General features: G+C 43.7%; 1 protein-coding gene across 1 annotated transcript in view; it reads left to right on the top strand.

Moving 5' to 3' along the window:
- Positions 1–3017: 3017 nt before the first annotated feature.
- Positions 3018–26599, top strand: part of LOC144686467 (microtubule-associated protein 2-like) — a 355161-nt gene continuing 331579 nt past the window's right edge. Inside the window, exons 1-2 of the mRNA XM_078551724.1 lie at positions 3018–3066; positions 26397–26479. The gene's annotated coding sequence lies outside the window, so the exon portion shown is untranslated. The remainder of the gene's footprint in view (positions 3067–26396; positions 26480–26599) is intronic.

Raw genomic sequence — 26599 nt, 5'->3', positions numbered from 1 at the left:
ATTGCCTTGTCCTTTCTCTTCAACTTTCTAAGTTTTCCCTCACCTCCATTATTTAGTTTAATGTCCTGTCTATAATTATGTGATTCACAAGGTCATTGGCTCAAGAGAAGCTCATCCTAATCACCCTTTCTACCATACTGGTGCCAGTGCCACATAAATTGAAACCTATTCCTCCCACAGTAATCTTTGAGCCACTGGTTCGACTCTCTGATCTTATTGATCCTATCGCAATTACCTAATGGCTCAGGCTGTAATCCAGGGATTATTCCTTCTGTGGTTCTGCTTTATAATTTAGCCCCTGGCTGCTCATACGCACTCAGAAGAACCTCTTTCTAATCATAGAATTATAGAATGGTTACAGCACAGATAGACGTTATTCATGCTCATCATGTCTGTGCTGGCTCTCCGGAAGAGCAGCTCACCTAGTTCCATGCCCCTGTCTTTCCCACATAGCCCTGTAATTTTTTTTTTGTTTCAGATAATTATCCAATTCTCTTTTGAAGTCCTTGATTGAATCTGCCCTCCTCCATACTCTCAAGCCAAGCATTCCAGGTCTTAATCATGCACTGTGTGAAAGTTTTTCCTTACATCACAGTTGCTTTTTTTGTCAGTTACTTTAAATTGATGTCCTCTGGTTCCCAAGCCTTCCATCAACAGGAATAGCTTCCCCTACCTAATCTGTCTAGATAACTCATGATTTTTAAAACTTACATCAAATCTCCTCTTAATCTTCTTCTCACCAAGGGGAACAGCTCCAGCTTCTCCAAGCTATGCACATGGCTGAATCTTTTCTGCACCCTCTCTAATGCCTTCAAATCCTTTCTAAAAGTGTGGTGACAAGATTTAGACACAATATTCAATTGAGGCCGAAACAGTGTTTTATAAAGGTTCGTCATAACTTCCTTGCTTTTGTACTTTATGCTGCTATTTATAAAGCTCAGGATCCTGTATGTTTATTAAGCACTTTCTCAACCTGCCCTGCAACCTTTAATGATTTATGTATATATACCCCTAGGTCCCTCTGCTCCTGCATGCCCTTTAGAATTAAATCCTTTATTTTATATTGCCTCTCCTCATTCTTCCTACCAAAATTAGTAACTTCATACTTAATCCTACCTATGTCATTGGCACATACCTGGACCACAACAACTGGATCTTGGCTGCAGAGATCAGTATCTATCCCATCAACTATACATTCCTAAACCTTGAAACAACACTTTCATAGGATATGAGCATCATTGACAAGGCCAATATTGGTTACCCATCCCCGATTGCTCCATAGAAGGTACAGGTTTTTTTTAATTGTTGCTGTCCACCTGGTGTAGGTACACCCACAGTTCTGTTAGAAAGGGAATTCCAGGTTTTTGACTCAGTGACAATGAAGCAACAGTGATATAGTTCCAAGTCAGGGTGGTGTGTGGCTTGGAGTGGAATCTGCAGGTGGAATCTTCCCATGCACCTGCTGCCTTTGTCCTTCCAAGTGGAAGAGGTCAGGGGTTTGGAAGGTGCTGTTGAAGGAGGCTTGGTGAGTTGCTTCAGTGCACCTTCTAGATGGTACACAATGCTGCCACTGTGTGCCGAAGATGGAGGGTCTGAAAGCTTAAGATGGTGGGTGGGACGCTGATCAAGTGGGCTGTCTTGTCCTGGTTGGTGTTGAGCGCCTTGACTGTTGTTGGAACTGCACTCATCCAAGGAAGTGAAGAGTATTCCATTACACTCCTGACTGTGTCTTGTAGATTGTGGCTAGGCTTTGGCAGTCAGGAAGTGAGTTATTCAACACAGAATTCCCAGTTTCTGACCTGCTTTTGTAGCCATTGTATTTATATGCCTGGTCCAGTTCAGTTTCTGGTCAGTGGCAACTCCCAGGATGTTGATGATGGGGGATTCAGAAATGCTGTTGAATGTCAATGGAAGATGGTTAGTTTCTCTCTTGTTGGAGATGATCATTGCCTGGCACTTGTGTGGCATGCATGCTACTTGCCACTTATCAGCCCAAGCCTGCATGTTGTTCAAGTCTTGATTCATGTGGACATGGACTGCTTCATTACCTGAGGAGTTGCAAATGGAACTGAATACTGTGTAATCATCAACAAACATTCCCACTTCTGACTGCACGATGAATGTTCCCTAGTACTACTACATTCCTTTTCCTCCTCCAACTTAAATGTCCCACAGTGCTGTGGTCAGTTTGCTTATCCTCCCTGCAATGCCTGCTCTCGCTCACAATGCCTGCAAGAATCTGTTGGACAATTGCAATGATGAGGCTCCTCTAATTTATTCCTTCATGGGAGGTGGGCATCGCTGGCTAGGCCAGCATTTATTGCCCATCTCCAATTGCCCTTGAGGAGGTGGTGGTGAGCTGCCTTCTTGAACTGCCCATGATCCCCCATATCTGCCTCATGCGATTATACCCTTCGATCCCTATTTAGGAATCACATAAAATAATTTACTTTAGCATTATTTAACTTACAAGCTACTTTCTGGCTGAAGCTGCCTTTGCAACATTACATCCCATTCACATTCTAGTGGGCTAGGTGAACATTTCACGCTTAATAGGTAGAATCATGGGTGCTGCCATGAGAATTCTCACTGCTGGCAGCACTGTGGCTTGATTAATTCTTGTTTTTTTTTTAACAGAATCGTTTCCCATTCCAAAATGTCAAGCTTAAAAAGTAAGCTGGTTTTAAATTACGAGTGTTTCAAGTGCCCTTTTTTTGGTTACATTTTGTTTATGGTGCGTGAATGGGTTATCTTTTCCTTGCTTTGCATTTCTGGAAAGAAATCGTGCTCCATTGTTCACTTCTAGAAAGTTGCACTGAAGATGCTTTTACCAACTCTGTTGTCTTCGTCCCAGGCACGCGCCAGTGGAGCTCTCAGCTGCGGAGGGAGGTCTCGCGCGTCCCCCTAGGCGCGTGCCCCCTGCACGCTCGCGCTCTGGTGGGCGGGCGAGAACGCGCCTGCGCGTGCCCCGTCCCTCCTCGGCCCCGAGCGCTGCCCCTCCCTCTCCCTCTGTCTGACTCAGTCCGAGAAGCGCTGAGGCGGCGAGAGGAACCTCCAGCAGCTCAGGTAGGTGCAACCTAGAACCGACACAAAGAATAACAGGGCGAAGCCTTTCAGTGGCGAGGGTCAGGCCGGCCCCACACACGAACAATAGCAGACAGAGCTGTGCCGCTGTGACCGAGCGGAAAGGGACCTGTTTAAGGCTCTGTGGTCCACGGTGGATGGGTAGGTAGCATTGATAGCGGCTGTTGCTACAGAATTGCTGCAGTTCGACTTTCCTTATTTTTCGTGCTCCTCCTTCTGTGATCGTTTTGTTTCTCCATACAACTTGATGTATCTTGTTTTGCTTAAAATCCCCACGAACGTTAAATTTGGTGCGGCTGGAGTCCGTGATCTATTCTGTCCTTTTCAGCACTGTCATCCATTCTTGGCAATAGGCTGTCTGCAAACAACGGGGTAAGAAAATAATCTGCCACACACACACACACACACACGCACACTGTAGATATATATGTTATTGATGGTCTGTGCGGAGCTAGGGTAGGTTTCATGGAGCATTTCAGTTAGAAAATGCTTCGGTTAAATAATTGTGCAGGATCTGGCATGTCTTTGTCTGCGTGGAAATTTCAGGAAAATTGTGCGTCCCTTATTTTGAGCTGCCGGTTGTCTGCAGCTGATTATAGAAAGAAGGGGGGGGGGGGTGAAGTCTGATTGAACGGTCTCTTTTGTTCTGTTTCCAGCATTTTATCATTGATTTGTGAATTAAGTTCCCATTCGGTTCACGCTTATAAATCAGAATAGGTGCAGGGGACATTTAAATTGCCCTCGTAATCTAAGAATTGATTGAAACACAACAGTTTTACAAGTGCAGTGAAATATAAGACTGCGAAGAAGAAAAATATTGTTTCCCCTCTTTGGGGAAGGGGGAACCGTGTTCATTTTCTGCGCTGGCTGAAGTGCATTTATAACATTTGCTTTCTCTATAGTGCTGATAATGTCAGGTCTTGTGGTGAATTGGTGATACATTTCTGAAGATTGCCTATTGACTGAATATATTCCAGCGCAAATGCGTTGCAGTGTGAGCCGCCTCCACCCTCAGCCAGTGGTGTAGCTGTTATGGCACAGAGAAAGGGATTGGTGTGTGCTGCAGTGGCTTTCAGCTCGCTGTATTAAGGAGGATTAGGAGGGGGATGTTCCGGCGGCAAGAGTGCGCTTGCGCCTCAGTTCAGTTCCCTGACAAAATGCTAATAGTCACAAAGGGAAGAGCTGCAGCAAGACCCACCTGCCTGCCAGATGGTGCTGGGAGCCAAGTCGCCCAGCTCTGCGGTTAACAGTTCAAGTGGCATTTACTTTACATAGTAATCAATTTAAAAAAAAACGCTAGTTGCTTTAATGGCTGATCCGATTCCTTTGTTTGGCTGTACAAGGCCTAACATTTGTCCTACATTGTATTTTTAATGACACTGGCCTTTTGAGTGCCAATTAATACTTGTATCTGAACCAATTTCAGTTTTTTTAAAGATGGTAATTTGGAACAGTTTTGAAAAATTGCCCCAGGATTTGATCATTAATTAACCCTTTTGTGTAGGTTTGGAAGTATGACAGCCGGATTGTAGGAAACTGTTGGATATAACTTGTAAAATGATTAAGGTTTGAAACATGGGGGAATGATGATTGGAGAGAAAAAAGGGCTTTTGTTCTGAGTTTATGAATGGTTTGGCTTGGTGTGCCAAACCTTTAGCACTGGGTTATTGGTGGCAGTCCAACTATTAAAGATACTAAAGGGAAACTTGGCCCAATTGTTCTTCATATCTGTTTAAAAGGTCAATGTGTAAGAGACCATTGCTATGTGTTACATAGAATAAGACACTTGGGAGTGATTGAATGTAAGGGTTCTAGTTATGCCATAAATCACTGGGATACAGCTGAATGGTTTGTGAATGCCATCTTGGGTTACTGCCTTTAGCACAATTTCCGGTCTTTGGAGTTAATATAATAGTGGCCTTTTTGTTTTATTTTTTACCAACCATTTTTGGGCATTTCTGATGTTGGCAGATTGACGCATGACAGTAGCAAAAACAATCTGATTAGTTCTGTATTTCAGGTGAACTTTTTTGTTGATTTTTATCCTGTTCTTTGTGCATCTGTTGGGCATACATCATAAAGTGAATTTCATCATCAAACCTATTTTACAAACAACTTAACACTTCTCCTCCACCAGCATTTCTCTGATATCTCTCCTAAGTATTTTGATTTGTCTCGACAATAATCAGCAATATGCTTTCTGACTGGGGGATTGGACATTGCCTGATATGTTGTCATCTGTCACCCATGTGGATTCACTTCTAGAGGTCAGTGGATGGCAACCAGGAGTATGAAGTTTTTCTCTTTAGTCTGGTTACTCTGAGGCCAGTTGTAATGTCCTTACTTGCTGTTCTGGCTGAGACCATCTAACTGGGAGCAACTTAGGGTTTTTCTAGTATTTGTGGTAGTGTACATGCAGAGGAGCTGCCAGAATTATGATTAACTTTGGTGCACACCCTTTTGTTTGCTTTTATTTTCTGCCAGTTCTGTTAATTTATTTTTTAAAACTAGTGAGTTACTGATGACATTGCCAGACAAGTAGACTGGAGGGGTTGTGAAACCCAGTGTGAGGGCAATGAAATGATCAAAGTTAATTGATAGAATTTCTGAAGCTGTACAGGTTAATGATTGGAAATCAGTATGATGCTGAATATTAACACTGAGCCATGACTCTTGACTGTTTAAGTAGTGAATACTAATGAGAAAAATAAACAAAATGTTGCCTAGTTTCAAAAAGGCATGTTGATAATGAAATTGGGACCTGAATTTTTAAAATATGGGATAAATCATATCTGCATTTTGTAATTGTATGAAAATAAGTAGTTATATTTTGTAGCAACCAATTTTCTACCAGAAGAATTTATTGTAACTGTGGATGAACTTGAGAGTTGCATTCAATGAGTGATTTAGTAATTATATACAGAACAACATAGTATAATAGTATAACTACAATAATATATATTTGCTTTCACAATTGAGCAGCTTTTGAATTGCAGTGCTCAAATGGATGTACGTTTGTTGTGTTTTACACGGTACAGGTTCTTGATACTTAATATTTGCATAGCCAACTCATTAAGGAAAAACATTTTATTTTTCTGTTTATATTCTAATGCTGTTAAATATTAGGCATAGCACTGGCACAGTTTACGGACATTAACAGTTGAGTTCATGTACTCAAAGATTTTGTCTTGCATACAAATATAAAGAAAAAGATGATGATCAATGATGGATACTACACAAAATAAAACAGGCAGGTTAACAACTTCCAGTGTTGCTCTTTGGCCACTTGGTGGTGCATTGGAGCAACCCATGGTGAGAAAAGCATAAAATTAATTTTGTTCATCCTTATGGAAAAGTGTGAATTCTCCTCCTGGCGTGTACCATTTAGAACTCAGTGAAAGTACCAACATGTGATGTCACTCATGCATCCTTACTCTCTAAGTGGAGTTGTTCTTTACTGGAAACACAAGATTATGCATAAAGTAGTTTTAGTTACATGATTTGGAATGATAAATTACTGCTACTAATAGTTGAGTTGGGAATACAGCAAATGTCATTGCACTTTACATTGTTCTGAAAACTCTTTAAGTTTTTGTGGAAATAAAGCTGAATTATTTGAATGTCAAAATGTAAAATTTCACTTTTACTGTTCACAGATGGATGGATGCCTGTGATATTATATTCAGCACTTCTTATCATTTCCAGGCAGCTGTGGTAACTTTGCCATCTAGGTTTTATTTATTGTGGCAATATATTTTGGCTTTTAGAGATTCTGGGAACCTATTAATCAGTGACACTAGCACATTTGGTAAGTTTCAGAATCACACATTGTATCGAAGGAAAAGTAGCATTTTTCGTTAGGTTTAGGTGACCAAGCCTCCTCCCAAGTCACAGATTTTGCCCGGGAGCATTTTAGTTGCCAAGTGTATATTTAGAAAAGCTAACTTTCAGTTGTTATTGAAAAGCAAGTTAAACTAAGACAACTTTGGCCACTTGTCATTTGGCAGTTGCTAAACAAAGAAATGTATGGTAACATTTTTCTTTAGTTGACCAGATGTCAGTTGGCTGTTAAAGTTTGTATTGAGGCTAATAGGCTCTCCAATTGGTTAATGTTATAACTAGTAAGCACACCTCACATTTTCTTCCATTCATATCCAGTCAACAAAAAGTATCTTCAAAATCAGGCTTAGGAGAGCAAAATTATAAAACTACACTTTTTTGGTCAAGGAAGGTGCGCTCATAATGCAGCATCTTTGCTGTTTTGTCATATAATGAAATAACCATTAAGCTGTATGAGTTATTCTTCGAGACACTAGTTACGTTAGGATAGGGCAAAACATGCTCTTTTCTCCACTTTACCTAGCCTTGAATACAATGCCAAAAGTGATCAAGACATACATATCTGATTCACTCTTGTGGTGGTGTGTTAGTTCACTTGGAGTCTGAGCTGCTGTGGCAACATGCACTTTTACATATATATGTTGTAGTCTGGACCTAAGGCTCCAATGTTCTTTCCATCACATGGCTGACCAGGAATCTCTCCCACTCTTACCACCTGTGGCATGTGTTAGAAGGATTTGTAGATTGATAACAAAAGCAGAATTACCTGGAAAAACTCAGCAGGTCTGGCAGCATCGGTGGAGAAGAAAAGAGTTGACGTTTCAAGTCCACATGACCCTTCAACAGAACTGAGTGTAGTTAGGAGAGGGGTGAAATATTAGCTGGTTTAAGATGGGGGGCGGGGGGAGAGAAGTTGAGGGTGGGGTGGTTGTAGGGACAAGCAAGCAGTGATAGGAGCAGATAATCAAAAGATGTCACAGACAAAAGGATCAAAGAGGTGTTGGAAGGTGGTGATATTATCTAAGAAAAGTGCTAATTAAGAATGGATGGCAGGACACTCAAGATACAGCTCTAGTGGGAGTGGGGTGGAAAGACTGACAAGGTATTAGTTGTAGATTTAAAAATAATGGAAATAGGTGGGAAAAGAAAAATCTATATAAATTATTGAAAAAAACAAAAGGGATGGGGAAGAAACGGGGTGGGGATGGGGGGAGGGAGTTCAAGATCTAAAGTTGTTGAATTCAATATTGAGCCCGGAAGGCTGTAAAGTGCCTAGTCGGAAGATGAGGTGCTGTTCCTCCAGTTTGCTTTGGACTTCACAGGAACAATGCAGCAAGCCAAGGACAGACATGTGGGCAAGAGAGCAGGGTGGAGTGTTAAAATGGCAAGCGACAGGGAGGTTTGGGTCTTTCTTGCGAACAGACCGCAGGTGTTCTGCAAAGCGGTCGCCCAGTTTGCGTTTGGTCTCTCCAATGTGGCGCATGCCCCAGTTTAATTTCATTCTTCGCCTCATCCGACGCCTCAACAAGAAACTTTTTCTCTTTCTCTCAAGTGCTAAGGAACGCAAGCTCCAACAACTCATCGACACCAACACCCATCTGGGACCCTCCACCCCTGCTTGTCCCTCCGTCCTCACCCCATCTTCCAATCCCAGCCCCAGCCGCGTATTCACTATACCCCCTGACCTTCCCCTCTCCGATGCTGAACGTTCAGTGCTCAGCAAAGGACTTAGTTTCATACCCTTACGCCCTCATCTCAATGAATTTTGGGCCCGGCACGATGCTGAACTCTTCTTCCACCGTCTTTGTCTCCGTGCTCACTTCTTTGGGCAGGAGTCCTCTCCCCGTTCAACGGATCCTTTTACCCACCTCCAATATTCTTCCTCCACCTGGACCCCTCCCTCTGGATTCTTACCTTCTCTTGATCTTTTCATTGAGAACTGTCGGCGTGACATTAGCCGTCTCAATTTCTCTGCTCCTCTCACCCATTCTAATCTGTCTCTCTCTGAACTTACTGCACTCCGTTCTCTCAGGTCCAACCCCAACATTGTCATCAAACCTGCTGACAAGGGTGGTGCTGTTGTTGTCTGGCGCACTGACCTCTACCTCGCGGAGGCTGAGCGTCAACTCGCAGACACTTCCTCCTACCTCTCCCTGGACCATGACCCCACCACGGAACATCAAGCCATTGTTTCCAGGACTGTCACTGACCTCTTTTCCTCTGGAGATCTTCCTCCCACAGCTTCCAACCTGATAGTCGCCCAACCTCGGACGGCCCGCTTCTACCTCCTACCCAAAATCCACAAACAGAACTGTCCTCGCAGACCGATCATGTCAGCCTGTTCCTGCCCCACGGAACTCATTTCTCGTTATCTTGATTCCCTTCTCTCTCCCCTTGTCCACTCCCTTCCCACCTACGTCCGTGATTCCTCTGACACCTTACGTCACATCAACAATTTCCAGTTCCCTGGCCCCAACCGCTTCCTCTTCACCATGGATGTCCAATCCCTCTACACCTCCATCCCCCACCAGGATGGTCTGAGGGCCCTTAGCTTCTTCCTTGAACAGAGGCCCGAACAATCCCCATCCACCACTACTCTCCTCCGTCTGGCTGAACTTGTTCTCACACTGAACAATTTCTCCTTTAACTCCTCTCACTTCCTCCAAATAAAAGGTGTGGCTATGGGTACCCGCATCGGCCCCAGCTATGCCTGTCTCTTTATGGGGTATGTGGAACATTCCTTGTTCCAGTCCTACTCCGGCCCCCTCCCACAACTCTTTCTCCGGTACATCGATGATTACTTAGGTACTGCTTCATGCTCTCGTCGGGACCTGGAAAAATTTATTAATTTTGCTTCCAATCTCCACCCCTCCATCATTTTCACATGGTCCATCTCTGACACTTCTCTTGCCTTCCTTGACCTCTCTGTCTCAATTTCTGATGATAGACTGTCCACCAATATCCATTACAAGCCTACCGACTCCCACAGCTACCTCGACTACAGCTCCTCACACCCCTCTTCCTGTAAGGACTCCATCCCATTCTCTCAGTTCCTTCGCCTCCGTTGCATCTGTTCTGATGACGCTACCTTCAAAAACGGTTCCTCTGACATGTCCTCCTTCTTCTTTAACCGAGGTTTTCCACCCACGGTTGTTGAAAGGGCCCTCAACCGTGTCCGGCCCATCTCCCGTGCATCCGCCCTCACGCCTTCTCCCTCCCAGAAATGTGATAGGGTCCCCCTTGTCCTCACTTATCACCCCACCAGCCTCCGCATTCAAAGGATCATCCTCCGCCATTTCTGCCAACTCCAGCATGATGCCACCACCAAACCCATCTTCCCTTCACCCCCCCCCGGCGGCATTCCGTAGGGATCGTTCCCTCCGGGACACCCTGGTCCACTCCTCCATCACCCCCTACTCCTCAACCCCCACCTATGGCACCTCCCCATGCCCACGCAGAAGATGCAACACCTGCCCCTTCACTTCCTCTCTCCTCACCCTCCAAGGGCCCAAACACTCCTTTCAAGTGAAGCAGCATTTCACTTGCGTTTCCCCTAACTTAGTCTACTGCATTCATTGCTCCCAATGCGGTCTCCTCTACATTGGAGGGACCAAACGCAAACTGGGCGACTGCTTTTCAGAACACCTGCGGTCTGTTCGCAAGAAAGACCCAAACCTCCCTGTCGCTTGCCATTTTAACACTCCACCCTGCTCTCTTGCCCACATGTCTGTCCTTGGCTTGCTGCATTGTTCCAGTGAAGCCCAAAGCAAACTGGAGGAACAGCACCTCATCTTCCGACTAGGCACTTTACAGCCTTCCGGGCTCAATATTGAATTCAACAACTTTAGATCTTAAACTCCCTCCCCCCATCCCCACCCCGTTTCTTCCCCCTCCCTTTTGTTTTTTTCAATAATTTATATAGATTTTTCTTTTCCCACCTATTTCCATTATTTTTAAATCTACAACTAATACCTTGTCAGTCTTTCCACCCCACTCCCACTAGAGCTGTACCTTGAGTGTCCTGCCATCCATTCTTAATTAGCACTTTTCTTAGATAATATCACCACCTTCAACACTTCTTTGATCCTTTTGTCTGTGATACCTTTTGATTATCTGTTCCTATCACTGCTTGCTTGTGCCTACAACCACCCCACCCTCAACTTCTCTCCCTTAACCCCCCACCTTAAACCAGCTTATATTTCACCCCTCTCCTAACTACACTCAGTTCTGTTGAAGGGTCATGTGGACTTGAAACGTCAACTCTTTTCTTCTCCACCGATGCTGCCAGACCTGCTGAGTTTTTCCAGGTAATTCTGTTTTTGTTTTGGATTTCCAGCATCTGCAGTAGTTTTTTGTTTGTAGGTTGATACTCAGCCTGTGTGGCCGCATTATGAGCGCACCTTCCTTGGCCATCAAGTCCTGGGGTGGGACTTGAAACCGGAGCTGCTGACTCATAAGCGGGGATGCTATGCCACAATACCTGATTCACTCTTGTGCAAACATCCAAACTGAGCAGCAGAACTGGAAAAACCAAGGACATGCAGGTTCATTCTAATAATTTATAGTAGACAATTTTAACTTGAGTGTGGAAGGCTACTGCAGTATGACATAGCAACTGCACTTTAGGTCTGCATTTTCATCAGATATGTATGTCCTGATTGCTTTTGGCATTGTATTCAAGGCTAGGTAAAGTGGAGAAAAGTGCAGGGATAATTGGACCAGAGTGTGCAGATAGCAATAGAGGTCTTGGGCCAAACGTGATGTCAATGGCTTTTAGGGATTAACTTTTGGTGATTGCTCAAGCTTTGGCACTTAAGGACCCAATTAAGTATGGGGTTCTGGGGTAGGGTGCTCAGTGATCCATGGAGGAATTGTTAAGGGAATGAAATTCTAGTGGGGATTCCAATGAATGATGATACCTTGGCCTGGCAGCTTGGAGTCTCTGTTACATAAGCTACTGGATTCCTATAGAGCTTCTGTGAATCTTTTAACTAAAATGGGGCTTCCATGCCACACACGTTAGCAAGTCACCAAGTCTGACCCACAATCTTCTGGCCCGCTGGATTCCTGACCCAACTGCTGCCCCACATCAAGCATCAGCCCTCGTTGCCAACAGGCTGCACCACTGATCACGGCCCACTTGAAAGGGTGAAGATAATGAGAAACAAGCAGCAACTCAATGATGACAGTTAAGCCAATAAGTATCCCCCAACTCATTGTGCCACAGGAGAGCTTCATATACTTGCGCATGATGAACTGGCTTATTTTCAAAGCAAGAAATAAATGCCCCAGGAAAGCGCCATTGCTCAGTTTCTGTTTTCTGGCCAAAATCCGAAGGAACATTTTTTAAAAGAAAATACCAGTTTTGAATCTCTTGATGTATTTATACCACAGTTGGTTATTTCACAAGAATCCAAATCTTATTTAGTTGATTAAGGAACTCGCCTATTGTCTAATGTTTGAAACAGTCTTTGTAGCAGGCGATACTTAATGACTTTTTGAGCTCTGTACTGGATTTTTACCGATTTTAATGTTGCATAATCCAATGAATGGTGTCAGTTAGGAACATTGATTTAAGGTGCACAATATAATTACTGTTTTTGTTTCATGTAATGATTAATGTATTTTGCATTCTCATTTGAAGTTAATATTTTACTCCAAAGGTCTTGCTTGGGGCAGAAATTTTACAGGGCCCATAAAGTACAAGAAAGCTAAAAACTTAGTCTTTATTCCCTCCTGACCCCTTCCTTCCTCTTACCCCTCCTCCTTTCTCTTTTTCCCGCACGTATATTCATTTTCCAATACCACATCAATATATTCTGAGACCACAATCATAATTAATACTTTTTGAATTGGCAATGCAGTGCACATTTTCTAGAATAAAGTTTGTAGCTTTGGATATTTGTATAAAATGTACTAAATGCATAGTTAAATAGTTTTCACTGATATAGGTTGCCAAATGGGGCACAGAATTTTAAATTGTATTTTTAAAAAATATATGAAAACAGCTTAAGTTTTTAATTTAATGGGGAATCTAATATATTTTATAATTTCACAAAATATTGCATTGAAATTCAGATAAAAGTGAAAAAACACGACAGATAATGTATATAGAGTAATAGAATTTTATAATAAGGAAAAATGTAAAATATTGCAATAAAGATTAATGTACGCAAATAAACCCTTGGTAATTCAAAAATTCCAAGTCAACTTTTGGCTATCCTGAATATTTATAGTCCTATTTACCTAACATAATTCTTATGATTTGACTCTACCCATGCGAGAGTGGTCTCTCCAAACAATAAGTAGGGTAGGAGATTCTTCTGTATTTCTGCAACCACAGTGTCTTTCCTATTGCTGAAACTAACCATGTCCTTGTAAACTGGTGCCTGTGATCTTATAGTCTGCGAAATGCTCTTCATAGTTACTATGCATCCATCAATTAGTAATGCTAGTTGGAATATTCAATTTCCTGACCTTTTCAACTGCAAAAGAGCAGACTTTCAGGTCTCACATATTTCATAATTGCAACATGAGTTTCATTTCTCCTGTATCTGTAACCTGTTAGCATATTCTTCAAAGATAACCTTGGAGTTACACAATTTGATGAAATTCCTTGAACTTTTTCCCAATATTGTCGTCTACATATAGGAGGCAAAGTTTGATGACCACTAAAAACAGGCGTGGAGATTGCAATACAGGGTTAGCATGTGAACATTCCTTCAAGTGGAAGCAGCGCACAAACTTCCTATTAATTTACATGATAGCGATCCAGCAGGTGGGGAGGAGGGGCACAGGTTTGTGCAAGGTTAGCACTGCACCTTGTCTGCACCTCTTAAAAAGGGGCAGGAGTTGCATTCTGGCTGTAGCAGCTGCTGAAAGTGGCTGTGGTAGACAGACCTGTAAAAAGAGTGAATATGGCACTACAGGGCAGAGAGCATGCTCCAAGGTTCTCTGACACAAAATTGGAGGCCGAGGTACTTGAGGTGGACAGCAGGAGAGAGTTCCCTAAACCATAGGGGGCCAGGAGGCCCTCCAGACAAACTTCAGAAAGGCAGTGAAATTAGATAGCCATTGCTGTCGTTGCAAGTGGTCCAGTCTTGAGAACATGCAAGAAGAAATTGAATTACTTCTCAAGAGTGATCAAAGCCAGTCAGTTCATCTCCAAATGCTGTACCCTTACAACTGAAAACTAACTTCGCAACACCAAACCCCCTTCACTCACTTATCAATGATATATTTTAAACACTACTCTGACCTCACATTCATAGAGCCATCTCACCCTCGCACTCTTGGCACAGCTGTAAGGCTCTCACCCACATTTTACAGTTTGCAAACATTGTTAGCTGTTCATGACAGGTACATCAGCATTGCAAACCACTCACTGACACATTTTCCCCTCTCATAACAGCAGGCAGTAGTTGATATGTGTCCTCACCCCAGTGCTCGCCATCATTGAAGTGACCAAGACTGAGGCCTTGGCCAGCGACATGGTTGAAAAAATTGAGGATGATACGCTAATACCTAATCTTCCTTCTCACATCGCATTTTCCCTCATCCCACAAACTCTTCAAAATTACACATCCTGTGGATTGTTAACGATGTGCCTCCTTGCTTCCCCCTGCCCTCACCAACCCACACCCCCACTTCACCACAGCCCTACCCATGCATCTTTCTCCTTTCAGATCTCACAAAATGGCTGAAGATACTGGATATGGCTAAGGTTGAGGGCCGTAACGGCATCCTAGCTGTAGTACTACCTGGAAGATTTGTGCTCCAGAACTAGCTATGCCCCTAGACAAATTGTTCCAGGACAGCTACAACAATGGCAACCACCTCACAATGTGGAACAATGCCCAGATATTCATCTCCATTAAAAGCAGGTCAAATCCTATCTGGTCACTTACCACCTCATCAGTCTACTCACAATGTAAGCAGCGCTGGAAGATATCATTGACAGTGCAATCAAACAGCAGTTACTCAGCGATGACCTATTGAATGAGGCCTTACCGACTCCTTCACACACATCTTGTTATATCCTGAAATGCACTCGTTTACCCGCACACCACAGCATATTGCGGGCGAGACAAGAAGAAGAAATGGGAACTTTAGCTTCTTGTAGTGTAGGAATTCTACACGATAAAGCCAACAGCTCCTGACTTTGGTTGGTAGGGAGCGATATTGATATACTGGCCCAGATCTTCTGGTCATTGGATCGTTGGAGATGGACAAATGACCCAAGATGCATGTCAGGACCCTGCAGAAGTCTTGATGAGCTGACCTCTGTGGGTATTGCCTGAGATCCTTCCATCACTTCCCCTGCTCCCTGGGACTCTTCACGAAAGTCTCCAACTCTGAGTTAGAGTTGGAGGCTTTGTACATTCTGCGGGTGCTTACCTGAATAGTTACTCAGGAAATGTTAGACATCACAATCTTATCCTAACTCCTGGGTAACTAGAGAACTAATCCCCAATCACTCACACTGAACCCCCCACCACGATTCCCTACTGACCCAACTACCCATCCCGAGTTGACCTGACTGACCCCCCTGACCAACCCTCGCCCCCACCCCCACCGACCTGACCTGACTACTCCTCCTGACCTTGCTAACCCCAACCACCTGACTGCCCCACCCAACCAGACTTGACTACCGCCCACCACCCGACTGCCCCTGACCCACCTACTCACTCACTCACCCCACGGGCTTACCCACCTGCCACACCACCCACCTCACCCGTTTACCCACTTGCCACCCTACCCACTAACCTCATCCACCTGCCCACCCTAGCACCCTGCCTACTCACTCATTCATCCACTTACCCATTCACCCAATACTAACATTCACAGGCATTTAAACTAACCTTAAGGCACCTAGTAGCATTAAAAAGAGGGCCGCGTTGCGTCTCCTACCCCCCCTCCCCCCTATGTTACTCTGCTATGACGGATTTCTCTGATGGACTATACGTTCCACAGTTCTGGAGAAGCCTGACTCGGAAGACCTGGCCAGAGATGCACAGCTACGTTAAGACGCAGAAAATCATGGTTAGAGATTGCTGCTGAATGGAACTTCTGGACCAATGTTGACATTACTGCTTTAAACGAAGCCTGCCTCAGAGGAATGCCAGCTAACACATCTATCTGCAGGCTACACGTTCTTCTGGATAGGCAAGACGTAGAGAGAGGTGAGTGGCAGGTTTTAACTTTGCTACAAAGTTTGACACTGCAAAATGTCTGGATACTCTCCCTAGGGACATCATCATTTGCCTCATGACTCTATGTCTACCTCGCATGAACAGTGAGCATGTGACAATCATCAGTGCATACTCTCCATCAGTGACTAGTCCTGAGGATATCAAGGACATATTCTGAGGCCCTAAGGAACTGGGCCGAGCTATTGCAAATACTCCACAGGAGGACAAGCTCATTGTGATGGGGTCTTCAGTGCAAGTGTAGGAGCTGACTCTTAGCCTTGGGGTGGTGTCCTGGGGAATTAAGATGTGGGGAAATGCAACAGGAATGGCATGCTTCTCCTGAGTCTTTACACACACTGGAATATGTCAGTCACCAACATCATTGTTAGACAGAAGGCAATGTACAGAAACATATGGATGCACTCAAGATCTGAACACTGGCATCAGATTGACTTTATCATCACCTGGCAGAGCAACATAAAATATATTATGATCACCAGGTCTATGAGAGGTGCAGAGTGATCTACAGACCACAGGATGCGCCACTCCAAGAAGAAACTTACTATTTTTTTTGTATATATTCTTTCACAGGATATGGGTGTCGCTGGCTAGACCAGCATTGTTGCCCATCCCTAGTTGCTCTTGAGAAGATGGTGCAGCAGCCCATGTGATGTAAATACACCCACAATAGCTTTAGGAAGGGAGTTACAACATTTTGATGCAGTAACAATGAAGGAGTGGCGATATGTTTTAAAGTCAGGATGATGTGTGGCTTGAAGGGGAACTTGCAGGTGGTGGTGGTGTTCTCACTGAAAAGACAGCCAACATGCACTAGACCCCCTAGAAAGATAGATGTGCAGAAAGTGGCCTCCTCCGAACCATGTGAACAATTCAGGCTCAGACGTGAGTAACAGCTGTCTTCCAAAGAAAACCCAAGTAATGATATTGAAGTGGCACAGTCAATCTTCAAATCAGTTGTTCTGGAAACTGCCAATGATGCCCTGGAAATACAGAAAAGAAACACTGAGACTGGTTTGATGAAAACATTGATCACATTAAGAAACTGCTATAGGAGAAAAATGTAACATATGCAGCATGGCTGGGAAACACAGATACATCTGCGAAGAAATCATTCCAGGAGAACGTAAGGAACCTTCAACAGAAGCTGCAGAGGGTGCAAGGTGTATGGTGGACTAAAGCCAGAGAGCTTTAAGCCTATGCTGACCAGCGTGACATGGAATTTCTGTAAAGCTCTGAAGACTGTGAATGGTTCCCCTCATGTGGCTACTCACCTGTTTTCAGCACTGAAAGGTAATCTCTAATGACAGACCAGACAGCTATCAAAGAGCATCATCAGTAAAGCAATGGAAAGGGTCATAAAAAGTACTGTCAAGCAGCATTTGCTTAGCATTAACCTGTTCATTGATACTCAGTTTGGGTTCCACCAGAGTCACTCAGCTCCTGACCTCATTACAGCCTTGGTCCAAACATGGAGAAAAGAGTTGAACTCCAGAGGTGAGATGTGCGTGACTGCCCTTGACATCAAGGCAACATTTCATTGAGTGTGGCATCAGTGACCCCTAGCAACTCTGGAGTCAATGGGAATCAGGAGGAAAACTCTTCACTGGTTGGAGTCATACCTAGCACAAAGGATGGTTGTGGTTGTTGAACATCAGTCATCTCAGCTCCAGGACATCACTGCAGGAGTTCTTCAGGGTACTGTCCTGGGCCCAACCACCTTCAACTGCTTCACCAATGACCTTCCTTCCATCATAAGGTCAGAAGTGGGGATGTTCACTGATGATTGCACAATGTTCACCATTTGTGACTCCTCAGATACTGAAATAGTCCATGACCAAATGCAGCAAGACCTGGGCAATATCCAGGCTTGGGCTGACAAATGGCAAGTAACATTTGTGCCAGGCAATGACCACCTCCAACAACAGAGAATCTAACCATTGCACCTTGACATTCAATGGCATGACCATTAGCTTCTGGAAGGTCTAGCACACCCACAGTAAAGCGCTGTGGGCAACAAGAGACCCCAGAGTGAAGCAATAGAAGACCCCAGAGCGAGGTAGACAATATTCAAGTAAACCACAAGAGGGCTGCAGACCATGTCAATGCAATGAAAGGCACGAGCCAAAGACTTTAGTGCAGAAGAAAGAAATAGCTGAGAAGCAGCCGAAAGGCTTAAGAGTTTTTTGAAAATGATGACACAGTACTCAAACTGCAGCAGCAGATGGCAGTGCAGTGTGAGCACATGCTTGTGAATGAAGGAAAGCTATCTGAGGTAATTCAAAAGAAGCAAAACATACAAGAAGTAAATCAAGCTGTTCGACAGGAAAATGTTCGCATCAGAGCTGAACTGGAAGATTTGAAGTGCAAGATTCAAGCTGAGCGTATACCTTTGAAAACACACGCACTGAAGTCTTCAATGAATCATGCAGTTTGAGATCTGAACAAACATATTTCAGAGACAACACAGAGGTACCAGGAAGAAGCAATGACCCTCAGTTCCACAGTTGGCAAATCAAAGCAGGAGTTGTGAAAACCCAAGCAGATATGCAGCCCGGCAAAACAGCAGATAGAAAAGTCATGAAAAGAAGTTGTGACCCTGGAAGATTCCTTGAAAAATCAATATGTAGCCATGGAAAAACATGAGCTAAAACAGACGTTGAATATTCAAAAAAAAAAGCTGTGTTAGAACTGCCAGTAGCAAAGAAATTATGCCCTGAATCCCAGAGTAAATTGGCAAGAGGTCAACAAGAAAATAAACAGTTGAAAGAACAGTTGTTTGTCCTTCAAGATCAAATGCAAAAGGAATGCATAACCATTCAGAAATGAAGGCTGCCTTAAACAGTAGAATGGGAGAACAGCAGAAGGAACTCGAGGAGAGACTACTCAATTACAGGAAAACTCAAGATGAAGCAAATGAGCTTTGCAAAGAAAAGGAAAATCTGTTGAAGAATCTTCAGACGTTACAAGAATCCCCTCGAACAAAGTTTGTTCCTCTGGAAAATTGAGGAGAAACAAAATTAATTTAAAGTCCCTCTGAATAAACTGAAGAACCAGTTGGCAGAGAAGACTCAGCAATGTTCTATATCCCAGAAGGAAGCCAAAAGCTACAAGAAACAGACTTAAGGGCTAAAGAAGTAGTTGAATGGACAAGAGGAGGCATTGAAAAGAAAAACTGTAGAACTTTCCAAGCTGTGAGCAGATAATGAAGCCATGAGTAGCACAATTACAGAACTGAAACAAGTTAAGACTTCACAGGAAATAGACCTGGCCACAGTGAAACCAACATGAAAGACAAGGACAAAGTTCTGTTGCAGACAGAGAAAGAAAAGACAGAAATAAGATTAGAAAATGTGAATCCGACACGAAGTGCAAGAAACTAGAAGAAAGGGCACTGAATGTCTCAGACGTACTGACAGCCATTGAGCTGAACGTAAAGATTCAAAAGCCTGCAGAATGGTTTGAAAATAAGACAGCAAACAAATGTTTGACTGAAATTGTGAAACAAGTGGAAATGAAGGTTCCATTTGTGAAGTGTCAACGTCCAGCAAGAACATGGCGGACACCACAGAAAAAGAAAAGTCAAGTCCACTCTAGGAATGAACAGAGTGCACATTTCCTTTGGAAAGAATGGGACAAGCCCATAGTGTCCGAAAAGAAGCAGACGGATTGTTAATAAAGAGAAACACAACTCAAAGCGCAAAAAGCAAATCAAATGGAGATAACCAAGTACCAGAAACATGGAGTTACTACTATCATTACTGCAAATGTGACAGACCGAGATGTGGAAGAACTATCAAACCTCAAGATCTGTCTGAATTTATGAAGTCAGAGTCTTGAGTTGGGGAGAAGGGATAGCAAGTAAATATTGTATTGTAAATAGTTACACTCTGTTGGAAAGGAGGAAAGCTCCCTTTTGAGAAGAGAGGGGCATGTTGTGGATGTCTGCATGCCATTGTAATGTAAAAGTGATCAGCAGAGCAAAGGTCAATGTGGGATTGGAGAATAGCACCGGTTTGGTATGATTAGAGTCACATGGTAATAGACTTGGAGAACAGTCTAGAAGGAACCAACCTGCATGGGAGCAACACCATGCATGGCAGTAACTGGGGTTTGTATGTAGTTAAAGACTACCATTAAAGTGTTCATATTTAAACATACAAGTCTCAATATCTCATCAATGAGACACCAAATGAACCCATTGCACAAGACCTCTCTGTGAAATTCCAAACAACCATTACAACGTAGAAAGTGGCACCATTAGTCAAATCAGTTTTACACATTGATGTTAAGAACAGCCTACTCTGCATACTTTTGGTGCTTGCTCCTGACACCCACACTGCCGACCTGCCCAAAATGGCATCTGATGTGGCCTACAATAGAAGTGCGTGCACATGGAGTGGTTGCCATTTTGGGGCAAGAAATGGCACTGTGGTGCTGAAAATACGGGTGCTGTGGAACCAAATTTTGTGGCCACAATAGTTAAAACTCGAATAGAAAAGAAAAGCTCCTTTGATCTGTATTCGTTCACTCTGAAGACCAGGGAAATAAACACAGGAACCTACTTAAAAGCAAAATACTGTGGATGCTGGAAATCTGAAACAAAAACAAAAATTGTTGGAAAAACTCAGCAGGTCTGACAGCATCTGTGGAGAGAAAGCCAGAGCTAACGCTTCAAGTCCGTATGACTCTTCTTCAGAACCAAAGAGAAGGAAAAATGTGGTGAAATATATACTTTTTAAGGGAGGGTGGGATAGGTGAAGCTGGATAGAAGGCCAGTGATTGGTGAAGGCAAGGAAGAGATTGCAAAAGATGTCCTGAACAATAGGTTGAAGGGGTGTTGATGGTGATGATACTGGCTAAAGGAGGTGCTAATGGTGGCATTAAGTGTAGAAAGCAGAATAAACAAGTGACAAATGGCCCTAGTGGGGGTTGGGTGGGGGAGGGGATAGTGTGGGAAAAAAGATCAAAATGGGCTAAAAGGTGGGGATAAAACAAAATAAATGGAAATTTTTAAAAATAATAAAACTAGGTGGGGAAAAAAAATATATAAAAAATTTAAAAATAAATATTTGAAAAAAGGGGATCAAAAGGGGTGAGGATGGAGGAGAGAGTTCGTGATCTGAAGTTGTTGAACTCAATGTTAAGTCCGGAAGGCTGTAAAGTGCCTAATCGGAAGATGAGGTGCTGTTCCTCCAGGTTGTGTTCAGCACTTGATCTTCGGATTAGGCACTTTACAGCCTTCTGGACTTAACATCGAGTTCAACAACTGCAGATCATGAACCCTCTCCTCCATCCTCACCCCTCTTTGATACACTTTCTGCTGTGGTGGGATTCGAACCCAGATCCCCAGAGCATTACCCTGGGTGTCTGGAATACCAGTCCGGTGACAATACCACTATGCCACCATCTTCCCTCTTATTTCCATTTGAACTGCAAGAAGAAAGTTGCGGCCATGGCTTTATATCTCATCCAAGAAATGGCAACTCCTAACAATGCAGCACATCTTCAATGCATGACGTACCTGTCTAAATTATAAGCTCAAATCTTAGAGTAGGATTTTTGACTCAAACATGGGAGTACCAATATTTATGTCAAATTGACACTTAACTGGCACGTGACTGAAGTGGTTGAGCTTTCCCATTTTTATTTATAACTCAATGTTTTACACTGAGATCGGTCTTGTCTCTTTTCATTGGTTCCAGGGCTTGAACCAAAGGCAGGATTCAGTGTTTGGCTCGAACACAGAATGGTAGTTTCAACATAATGACCAACAACCTGTACAAAGTGATTTGGGAATGTAGCTCAGTATTCTGTTGGTTTCATTGATTGAGCTACAGATAATTATGTTAAAACCAGGGGTTAATTACTTTTCCCTCCCCTGTACTGTGCGTAATTGAAATTTAAAAAAAAATTTTGAGCACACCAGTTAAGCATCAGTTTGTAGACTATACCAGTGAAACAGTTATTTGAAGGAGCGGATTGAAAGCTTGCTAAAGCTTTGTGTAAATTAAGTATCATTAATTTCACCTCACAGCCTTTTGGTTTAAGATTTCTTCCTGCAGCAATAGATTACTTGCCAAAAAAATGAAGAGATCAGAAGGGCTGACTGAAAGCTTGCTCAAAAAGGTGGGTTTTAAGGAGGGCCTTAAAGGATAAGAAGGAGGTGGAACGGTGGAAGGTTTAGGGAGGCACTGGGTACAGTTGATTAGGCAAGAGTTCAAGAGCCAAACCCTCCTCTGGGCTCAGAAAAACTCAACTCAACTCGTGTGTGACTTCACACTCCGCTTTTGCCTTTGCAAACCCAACCCCAGAATGAAGTGCTGTTTGCAAGCCGTGCTGGAGTGTGGATGCGGAAGCAGGCCTGTTAGATGGTCCGCCTCTGTTCTCCAACACAGTATCCTAGCTCCTAACAACATTTAAAGGCCCCTAAGCCTCATCCATCATCTTGCTTATCCCCTCACATACCCCCCATTCCAGCCCAAGCACCTCAAATCACCCATGCTACTTCTGCTCCAGTGTACCCCCATGCCCTCTCAGATCAGCCATGCCACCTCTGTCTCCCATGTATCCTCCATTGCCACTCACCCAGTATAAACTATGCAGAGTCCTCAGATTCCATACAGTATCAATAGAAAATATTTTACATTCTTTGCGAGAAAAGAAACCTCATACCATTCAATAAAAGCCTCCATGTTATTGCTTCTCAGAAAAAATGCATTCTGCCATATGAAAAAAATATTGTACCAATTGTAATTCTATTAACTTGTGCCAACAAGCCAGAAACCACATCAAAGGGACAATCAGTTATTACAACTTCTTGAAACTGTCATTCATTCTCAGAAGAATGGAACACCTAATGTGCTGAAACTCAACTAAGCATAGATAATAGGCCTAGCTGGTCCAAACAGTAGCCTACTGTCTGGGGAGGGAAGGACAGCAGGCTCTCATTCAATTTCAAAGTAAAGTGCCTGTCAATCAATATAAGGAAGCAGGTGGTTAGTTTTTTTGCAAGTATAGACTTTATTCAGATATCAAAGCCAGTTTTTTTTTTAATCAGCCAAAGCTATTTAAATTGCAGTAGAAAAGATGACAGCACAGGCTGACAGAAGATTTTGTAACCATTTTTCACTGCAATATGGTACTTTATCCAGTGGAAAAGCCCTTCAATGCCTGTGAACAAATGGCCCTGGGGGGAGGTGATGGCGTAGTGGCATTGTCACTGTGTTAGTAATGCTGAGACCCAGAGCAATTCTCTGGGGACCCGGATGGTGAAATATGAATTCAATAAAAATCTCGAATGAAAAGTCTAATGATAACCATGAAGCCATTGTCAATTGTTGTAAAAGCCCATCATATCCTTTGGGGAAGGACATCTGCCGTCTTTACCTGGTCTGGCCTACATGTGACTCCAGACCCACAGCAATGTGGTTGACTCTTAAATGCCCTCTGGTCTAGCAAGCCACTCAGTTGTATCAAATTGCTACAAATGAAACTGGATGGACTACCTGGCATCGACCTAGCCACCAGAAACTACAATGGCAAACACAGCCCTGTCGACCCTGCAAAGCCCTTACTTACATCTAGGGGCTAGTACCAAACTTGGGAGAGCTGTCTCACAGTCTAGTCAAGCAACAGCCTGACGTAGTCATCCTCACGGAACCATACCTTACAGATAATGCCCCAGACACAACCATCACCATTCCTGTGTATGTCCTGTCCAGCAGAGGTGGCGGCACAGTGGTATACAGTCAGGAGGGAGTTGCCCTGGGAGTCCTCAACATTGACTCCGGGCCCCATGATGTCTCATGGCATCAGGTCAAACATGGGCAAGGAAACCTCCTGCTGATTACCATGTACTGCCCTCCCTCAGCTGATGAATCAGTGCTGCTCCATGTTGAACATCACTTGGAGGAAGCATGAGGGTGGCAAGAGCGCAGAATGTATTCTGTGTATCTTCAATGTCCATCACCAAGAGTGGCTTGGTAGCACTGCTACTGACTGAGCTGGCCGAATCCAAAAGGACATAGCTGCTAGACTGGGTCTGCGGCAGGTGGTGAGGGAACCAACAAGAGGGAAAAACATACTTGACCTCATCCTCACCAATCTGCCTGCTGCAGATTCATCTGTCCATGACAGTATCGGCAGGAGTTCCTCAGGGTAGTGTCCTCGGCCCAACTATCTTCAGCTACTTCATCAATGACCTTCCTTCCATCATACGGTCAGAAGTGGGGATGTTCACTGATGATTGTGCAATGCTCAGCACCATTAGTGACTCCTCAGATACTGAAGCAGTCCATGTAGCCAAATGCAGCAAGACCTGGACAATATCCAGGCTTGAGCTGACAAGTGGCAAGTAAAATTTATGCCGCACAAGTGCCAGGCAATGACCATCTCCAACAAGAGAGAATCTAGCCATAGCCCCTTGCTGTCCAATGGCATTACCATCACTGAATCCCCCACTATCAACATCCTGGGGGTTATCATTGACCAGAAACTGAACTGGACAAGTCATAAATACTGTGGCTACAAGGGCAGGTCAGAGGCTAGGAATCCTGTGACAAGTAAGTCACCTCCTAACTTCCCAAAGCTTGTCCACCATCCACAAGGCACAAGTCAGGAGTGTGATAGAATACTCCCTGCTTGCCTGGGTGAGTGCAGCTCCCTCAACACTCAGAGCTTGACGCCGTCCAGGACACAGCAGCCTGCTTGATTGGTATCACATCCACAAACACACACTCCCTCCACCACTGAAGCACAGTAGCAGCAGTGTGTACCATCTACAAGATGCACTGCAGGAATTCACCAAGGCTCCTTCAACAGTACCTTCCAAACCACTACCATATAGAAGGGCAAGGGCAGCAGATAGATTGGAAAACCACCACCTGGAAGTTCCTCTCCAAGTTACTCACCAGCCTGACTTGGAAATATATCGCTGTTCCTTCACTGTCACTGGGTCAAAATCCTGGAACTCCCTACCTAACAGCACTGTGGGTGTACCTACAGCTCATGAACTGCAGCGGTTCATGAAGGCAGCTCATCACCACCTTTTCAAGGGCAACTAGGGATGGGCAATAAATGCTGGCCCAGCCAGTGAAGCCCGCGTCCTGTGAATGAATAAAACGAGAACAAATACACAAGGCTGGTCAATGTAAGGGTGAATGTGGCTTTAAAGAACAGATCCCTATGATGAACCACTGCATTAAAAGCACATCTTCATTACAATATAGCACCTAATAGTCACATTCAAAGGTGTGAAAACACTTTTCTTTCAGAATGTTCCCGTTTCCTCAGCAGGCTTTCCATTTTCTTCACACATGCTCAAACCTGATGTGCTTTTAATGGGCTTCCAAAACCCTGCACCACCAGAGAAAAATGGTGTGTGGGAGGGATTTTTGTACCCCATTTGAATTTTGGAAGCTGACCTTGGTGGAGCGGGGGAGTAGTGGCAGATGTGCAATTGGCAAAAAAGGCCTTAGGAATTTGTGCGGGATCAGGAATGCAAAGGAAAATTGGATTTCCTCAAAATAAAAGTATGGCCATTCACTCATTGGAATGCACCTCCACATACAGACACCAATTGAAATTGACTCATACATCTTTAGACTTGCAATCTCTTAGTCGGTCCCAAGTGAGGGCTTTTTCACTGAGCTTGACAATAAAAGAGGATGGTGTGGTTGGATATATCAAAGGAGGCAGAATTCAAGAAGGATGAGGTGGGGATAATATATCATGGTTACAGAGGATGTTATTTGTGACTTTGATTCAGATTGTTTCAACAGTGTGGCAGGTCACAAAAACCTGATGGGAGAGATTGAATTATGGAGTTGCGAGGTTGGGTTGGGGGGTTTGGGGTCGGGAGGGGATCAACCATTTAATAACTTTGGCATTGAAAGGGGGGTTGGAAATTGAGTGGCAGTTTTGGAAGGGAGCGGGACAATACCTGAGGAGAGGGGACTATTTAGAATGCCAATTAACTTGAGGGCCTGGATGGGAAGGTGGGTGCTCATCAATTTAGAGGAAATGGGGTTAGAAGAACAGGAAGTGCGACTTTGGACAAGATGAGCTCAGGGAGGGCATGGGGGAGATTGATTTGTGTTTATGGCAGCCTTGCAAAAGTTTTGTGGGCAAGGAAGAGAGAGAGCTGAAAAGATGGTCTCAATCTTAGTGACAAAGATGTTCGTGAGGGGTAGTGTGTCCTACTTTTATTTTAAATATGTGATGTTGGGTGTGTAACATTTTGATTGTATTTTTTTAATATAGGTAACTGTTGCATAAAGGAATAGATACTTTGGAAGATCAGTTATTGTGTCAACAGAAAAAACGCTGGATTCTCCGCTTTTGAAGTAAGTACAATTTAGAAAAAAATAATTCTCTGACTGTGGGCGTCGCTGGCAAGGCTAGCATTTATGTATAACACTTTTCAGAAAGCATTCTTCAATACCGCCCCCCCCCCCCAAAGAAAA

This window comes from Cetorhinus maximus, chromosome 11, assembly GCF_964194155.1.
Source record: "Cetorhinus maximus chromosome 11, sCetMax3.hap1.1, whole genome shotgun sequence".
In the NCBI taxonomy this organism is placed as follows: domain Eukaryota; kingdom Metazoa; phylum Chordata; class Chondrichthyes; order Lamniformes; family Cetorhinidae; genus Cetorhinus; species Cetorhinus maximus.
The sequence above is the reverse complement of the archived record's forward strand: the minus strand, read 5'-3'. Positions and strand labels throughout refer to the sequence as shown.